At 46.4% G+C, this 6,000-nt stretch overlaps 1 protein-coding gene across 3 annotated transcripts in view; it reads right to left on the reverse strand.

Annotated features, from left to right (window-relative positions):
- PELI1 (pellino E3 ubiquitin protein ligase 1) overlaps positions 1 to 4,001 on the reverse strand; it is a 47,506-nt gene extending 43,505 nt beyond the window's left edge. Inside the window, exon 1 of one of the 3 annotated variants that reach the window (XM_068940645.1) lies at positions 3,618 to 4,001. The gene's annotated coding sequence lies outside the window, so the exon portion shown is untranslated. The other 2 variants (XM_068940643.1, XM_068940646.1) reach the window with 2 other exon arrangements.
- Between the last annotated feature and the right edge of the window lie 1,999 nt (positions 4,002 to 6,000).

The following is a 6,000-nucleotide window of genomic DNA, read 5'->3' on the forward strand; positions in this document are numbered from 1 at the left end:
TAGCCACATTTGGTGCTCCAAGCGACATGACAAGGGTCAGCAAAAGAGGTCCATGGCATAGCACTCATGTAGGTAGCTGACAAGCCAAGCATTCACTTGGGCAAAGCAATGAGGCACTCCTGCCTACTTGAAGTAATACCTGCTTCCAATATACATAATATAGATACACAGGATATTTTGAAAAAGACATTCACAATGCAAGGCTGTAATTTTTCTGTAAATCAAGTTGCTGCAAAAGGTTTTTACAACTTTTAGTGGGAAAGGCAACAGCATAAGGCTTGCTTTTTTTTTTTTTTAATAGTGTAAGCATAATTTCTAGCATGTCAAAGAACTCTTTTTGAACATGGGAGGCAGATTTCTGAATATGTCAGTTCAAACAACGTTCTAAATAAGAAACATCTACCTTCACATGCGATTATTAATGCTATCCACTGAAAAAAAAAATTAACTTTTGTAGAAGCGCTCTACCATGTTGCCCAAACTATCCTCAGCCTCCCATTATAGAGCCTAAAGCAAAACAGGCAAAAGAAGCGAGCGTAGAAATCAGTTCTACAAGCTGCTTCAACCTCCTGGAAAATACAGAATGCCCTCGACTTTGCCTGACTGACACGGCTTGTGGGCAATCAACACCTCACACGTTCAGAACTAAACTGCAAACTTATCTTCCTCGCCATGAGTCTGTCCATCCAGGTAGGCTAAGTGGGCCCAGTCAGGGATGCAATATGTATTTCAGCAGAACTAGGGGACTACATTAAGAGTATGAGATCTACCAGTGCCTCCTGTAACCAGTAGATTGAAAGGAAAAAGAAACTAGATCAGATGGAAACATGCTTACTTTTTTCCACTGAAACTATCTCAACAGTATTTAGCAGCGCTTGACCTACTTCCTACACCATCCCTTTGCTGTCATTTCCTTTGACAGTTTGTCAACACGTTTGTGAATCTTAAGATTAAGGAATGAACGTCTGGAAGCAAGAGAGCTGGACTTTCTTCACGTCACCTACAGTCAAAACTTTTATGATCCAATCAGCCAGGCACAGTGATCAGCTAGGAACAAGTACTTCAATTATTACCATCTTGCAAGAGCTCCAAATTACCTCTGTAATTTGGCTTACAAGGATATATTTGAAAGTGAGTTTGATTTTTGATGAAACACCCTTATTCTTCCTTTTTTAGAACAAAGCAAGGATTAGCATCTACAAAGAGTTCCAGTTTGCTGCTTTTGTGTGTTCCAAAGTTGCTGCCTAAGAAGGCATCCTAAACAAAAATATACTTGTAACTAGTTTACTACATGTGAGAGATTTAAATACCACTGGCTCCAAGCAGATTATATTCTATTTTGCATCTACAAACACACAGTCACTAGATATAAATCCTGAAGTGAAATAATCATGTTTTCCATTCTGGGCTTCTTCATAGAAACCAATACTGATCTCGAAACACACAACGGTTTTAATAGACTGACTTCATATTAAAACACTGACATCTAAGTTCCAATTGAATTAAATTACCAGTAGTTACTTAACTTTTACTTCAGAAACGAGCACCAGCACGATGCCTGGCTGCATAAGGTACATACTGGAGAGTTCAGTAAGAATTACAACACTCATTAGGCACACTTCACAAAACTATACTCAGCGTAATCTAAGTGCTCCTACAAGCTTAATTAATTAGACCTAGGAGACATTTAAACATACTAAGGTATCCAGTAGATGTCCAAGCACCACTAAAACCTACTCCTAAAGCTTCCTGCCTGGCCATTCACACAACATGGTTACCAACTTCTAAAGTAATTAATGATTTGGATACCCATTTTATATAGTGCTGAAAGGCTCAAATTTCAATTTTCAATGAACAAGGCTTTGGGGGCAGGGGGAAGTGTTCAGCACAGGCTTCTGAACTTTGGCACAACATTAGGCACTTTGAAACAGTCGGCCTGAAATATTACAAAGCCACATGGACCACAGACATACATGCAAATGAAAAGCTGGGCAGCCTATTTGGGAAAGCTTTCACTCTCACCTACCTAGCAGTATTTTTTAGTATAAAAAGTGACAAGGGACATATCATCAACAGGTCATTTGTAAATGACCTTTTTCTTTGTAAAATACAGAAAGCTGCTGAACAAAAACCGGAAACAGCCTTCTCCCCTGACTTCCCCCCGCCCCCAAAGCAAATTCAAAATGGAAAAAATAAATCCATCATTTTTCAAATGCAGGATCTACAGCTCAGTCTAGCTGAAACATTTTGTAATTTTACTTGCCAACTAGCGCGTTTTAAAGTCAGAGGAGTCCCATCAAAAACAAACGAGTGGGCTCTAAAAGACAATAGCAGAAACAAGAGCATTACAGCTAAACTACTTCATGCTCACATATATTCTAGAAGCTACATCTTGCAGAGGCCAAATAACTGCGGTTTTTGAAGGGGTAATTAAAATAAAAAACAGCAAGCTTTCGGGATAAAACATACCAGTTGCTTAAAAACATCGTTACCCCCTTTAAGAGGCAAAACAAAACAAAAATCACCCGAAAATGCAACTATTCCTCTTCCCTGCCTTCTAAAATCTTCTCCGTGGTTTTTACACGCAAAACAGCATCTCCTTATGCTGTTAGTTCTTTCTAAAACCGCATTATTTAACTACATGAAATAGAATGAAAGGGGGGGGGGGGAAACCACGATGAAAGTTGCGCTGGATCACAGACTGTTCACAAAGCAGCCCAGCGGGAAGGGTGAGGGCATAGGAGAAAGCTTAGAAGGCACGGATTCTCCCAAGAAGCTTCAAAATAAAAAGATACAACTTATCTACCAGCTCTTCCAGAATAAATCAACACAAAATAATTTGGCACAGCAACGGGGGGGGGGAGGGGGAGAAAAAAAGCCCCTCCCGCCCCCCAAAATTTGCAGGCTAACACCAGCCGAACAGAATCCCCCTTTGTTTTGTTTTCACCCGTCTTCTGCTCCCATTCAATGTTTGAGCACAGGGGGCTGCGCTAAATGGAGTCTTAGAGTTCAGGGGACACTTTCCTCCTCTCTGAATAAAAATAAATAAATATATATATATAAATAAAGCACAACCCCCCCACAACCAACAAGGTCTTAAGAGTCCAAATATTGAACGAGCAAGTTTTCCTCTTCCAAAAAAAAAAAAAAACCATATATACATACGTATGCACGTATTTACTGCGAGGGAAGGTGCTGAAGGCGAGACGGCTCAGCAGCCTCTCCATGACAAAGAGCTTCCCCAGCACATCCAGGGGAGCCAGCAGGGGAAGGGGGCTCGCTCCGCTCTGCTTCGCCTCCCCGCAGGAAAAGAGGAAAAAAAAAAAAAAAAAAAAGCGTGTGTGTGTGTGTGGGGGGGGAGCAAAGAGGAAGGAGGGGGGAAAAAGGTCAAAACTCGCCAAACACCAGGAAAAAAAAAAAGAAAAAATAAAAAATGGGCCGCCCAGCCCTGCGCACGACCAGGCGGCCGCCACCGGGAGCACAAAGCCCTGCAAACACACAAAACCAGCCCGCGCAGAGCGGGGGTGGGGGGAGCCCACGGAGGCGGGCGGCCCCGCTCCCCCCCCCCGGCACAGGCGCGCGGAGCCGCGCTCTGTCGCGACAGTCGCGATACTCACCCCAGGCAGGAAGCAGGCGGAAGGGGCACCCCCGCAGCCGCAGCTCCCCGAGGAGGCGGCGGCGGAGGAGGAGGAAGAGGGAGGCAGGGAGGAAGAGGCAGGCAGCCTCTCGCCCCTTCTCCTCAGCGGCCAGAGGCAGGGCGACAGCCGCGGCGGGGTGCGAGGAGGAGCCGCCGCAGCGCTCCGGCGGGCCCCAGGCCGCGGTGCAGCAGCAGCAGCAGCGGCGGCGGCGGCTGCCTTCGCCTCAGCGGCCGGGCGCGCGGGGACGATGAATCCGGCGGGCGCCGGCTCCTCCGCGCCAACGGCCGCTCGCCAACCGCCGCCTCGCACGAGCCGCCAGCCCTCTGGCGCGGCGGCGGCGGCACGCTCGCGCACCCAGCCGGCGGGGCGGGGCGGGGCGGGGCGGGGCGGGGCTGCGTCACCCGCCGCCCGCCCCGCCCCCTGCGCAGGGCATGCTGGGAGCTGTAGTCTCCGCGTGGGGGCCTGTGTGCGTGGGTCACATCCGCCCGTGCGTGTAGACACGGGTGTCGGCTTGTGTGTACGTGTGTGTGTATGTAACACGCGCGTGTTATACATCAGCGTTTATGTCTATGTGCGTGTACATGTGTATGTCTATGTCCGTGTGTGTATGTGTATGCGTACGTGTATGTATAGGTGTGTATATGTATACGTGTGTGTGTGTGTGTGTGTGTATGTATATGTGTGTGTATATGCATGTAAATGTGTGTCAATGTTCGTGTGTGCATATGTATATGTGTGTATGTATGTGTGTATATATGTATATGTGTATACGTGTGTGTGTATGTGTGTGAATATATGTATATGTGTGTATGTATGTGTATGTGTGTGTGTATGTATATGTGTATATATGTATGTGTCTGTATATGTATGTGTGTATGTGTGTATACATGTATGTGTATAAATGTATATGTGTGTATATATGTACGTGTGTATGTATGTGTATGTGTATATGTATGTGCCTGTGTGTATGTATATGCATGTATGTATATGTGTAGGTATATGCATGTGTATATATGTGTGTGTGTGTGTGTGTATGTTTATATGTGTGTGTGTGTGTGTGTATGTTTATATGTGTGTGTGTGTGTATGTATATGTGTGTATATATGTATATGTGTGTATGTATATGTGTATGTATGTATATGTCTATATATGTATATGGATGTGTGTATGTGTGTATACATGTATGCGTATAAATGCATATGTGTATATATGTATGTGTGTATGTATGTGTATATGTATGTGCCTATGTGTGTGTATGTGCATGTATGTATATGTGTAGGTATATGCATGTGTGCATATGCGTGTGTGTGTATACGTATATGTGTGTGTGTGCATATATGTGTGTATGTGTATGTAGGTATATGTGTGTACATGTATATACAGATATTTACATATATACATCTCTACAGATATCTGTGTATATAAATGACACATACGTGTATATATGTACGTATACACACAGGCATACATGTATATGCACACATATGTGCACATACAAATATATCTATGCATGTGTATGTGTGTGTGTGTGTATATATATATGGGACTATATTCATCCATGCATATATTTTGCTATATGTGCGTTTGTGTCTGCAGGCATACGCGCGGCCGCCGCGGGCTCCGCTACGACAGGGCGTCCCGGGGCCGGGCGGCAGGAGGCCACGGCGCGGGCGTCACGGCGCGGGCTCTGCAACGCCAGCGGCCCCGCGTACCCGGGGCGCCCCTCGTTCCCCAGCCCGGCCGTCGGCGCCGAAGCTCAGCTGGGGAAGGGCTGGCGTAACCCAGGCTAAGAGGAGCCCTTCTTCCTCGCGGGCGTCATCCGGATCCTGAGGTGCGGTGTACAAAAGGCGGCAGCACTCGGCGGATCCGCCCTTGCTGGGTGCAGCCGCTTGCCCAGCGGCCGGGAGGTCGCTCCGGGGACGCCCGGCACGGGCAGCACGGCAAATCCCCGACGGGCAATTCCAGGCGCTTTGCAGCTTTCGGAGACCACCAAAGGGGGCTGAGCGAGGGGCGAGCTGCCTTGAGAAATATTACTTAATCCCCGCATCAGCCTTGCCAGGTAGGTGGTTCAATATTTTCCTCGGCCTTTTACTACTTGGGAAAATGAGGCCGAAATAAATAAATAAATAAATATATATATATACACACACACACACACACACATATACACACACACACCCCTATATGTGTATATATGTATATACACCCCTATATATATACATACACACACACACACACACACATATGTATGTATGTATGTATGTATGTATACACACACCCCAAAGTGACCTGCCCGAGGTCGCAGCGAGGGGCCACATGCGCCGGGGTTGGTGGCAATGCCGCTGCCGCCGGCTGCAGCGAC

Source organism: Struthio camelus, chromosome 3 (assembly GCF_040807025.1).
Source record: "Struthio camelus isolate bStrCam1 chromosome 3, bStrCam1.hap1, whole genome shotgun sequence".
NCBI classification, from domain to species: Eukaryota; Metazoa; Chordata; class Aves; order Struthioniformes; family Struthionidae; genus Struthio; species Struthio camelus.